This window comes from Octopus bimaculoides, chromosome 12, assembly GCF_001194135.2.
Source record: "Octopus bimaculoides isolate UCB-OBI-ISO-001 chromosome 12, ASM119413v2, whole genome shotgun sequence".
Taxonomy (NCBI): Eukaryota; Metazoa; Mollusca; class Cephalopoda; order Octopoda; family Octopodidae; genus Octopus; species Octopus bimaculoides.
In genome coordinates, this window is record NC_068992.1 from 56047167 (window position 1) to 56048574 (window position 1408).

Below are 1408 nucleotides of genomic sequence, written 5' to 3' on the forward strand. Positions count from 1 at the left end.
CACACATATATATATACATACATATATACGTACATATATACATACGTACATACATATATATATACATACATATATATATATATACATACATATATATATATACATACATACATATATATATACATACATATATATACATGCGTATATATATATATATATATATATATATATATATATTCTTTTATTTTTTTACATGTTTCAGGCATCGAAGAAATCGACCCCACGACTTATTCTTTGTAAGCCTAGTACTTACTCTATCGGTCTGTTTTGCTGAACCGCTAGGTTACGGGGATATAAGCGCACCAGCATCGGTTGTCAAGTGATTTGGGGTACAAATACAGACACAAAGACGCGGGCGCGCACTCACGCGTACATTACACTTGCAGGTTGCTAGGTAGGTGAGTGTATGTGTGCATACAGAGCAGATGAGTCACTCCGCTAATACATACATACACTAGCGTAGCTAGGTGGGAGCGGTAGAGACAGTCTGCCCCAGACGGCACTTTTGGAGGGGCATCACTTTTGGATCTGCTGTAGGCAATATATGTTTTTTGTGGGGTCCGGGGGGCGGCAAACGGAAGGGCTGCCCCGGGCGGCACACGCCCTAGCTACGCTAGTGCATGCATACATACATATATACAATCATGTCTCGATATAAGAGTTCATTTTCCCCCGGAGATCGCTCGTAAAGCGAAAACTCGTAAAGTAGAGCAATAATTTCTCATTGTAGCAATGATATAAATCTTAATTCGTTCACAGAAAAATATTTTACCAATAAAATTTATACTCGTAAATAAATGGCAATAAAACAACAGTAGAATGTAAAGAATATTTTATATAAAGTAAAAAGAATGTGAAGATCATTTATAATTAAAAAAATATAGGCGCAGGAGTGGCTGTGTGGTAAGTAGCTTGCTTACCAACCACATTGTTCTGGGTTCATTCCCACTGCATGGCACCTTGGGCAAGTGTCTTCTACTATTGCCTCAGGCCGACCAAAGCCTTGTGAGTGGATTTGGTAGACGGAAACTTGAAGCCCGTCGTATATATATATGAGTTAGAGGTCAGACAACCAGCTAAGGGATCATAAATATCCATTATACTACTGGATGTAAATCTATATATATCCAAATGCTTACTGTTGCAAGGCAATAGTGCAATTGAATAATAGGTACGTGTGGAGGTAAACAAAAGTTAAACCAGAATTTATAAGGCAAGGAAGAAAATGAAGATAATTAATTGACAAACATCAGCTTACAAACATCAGCTCGATCCATCTATTAATTAATTACAATCATATGAATATGAATAAATAAATAAGAATAAATGAGTGAATATAACTCTACTCTTACAACTGTTTCTACTTTAGGAGTCCAGCATGCCAAAGTTGACACATCATACCAATATT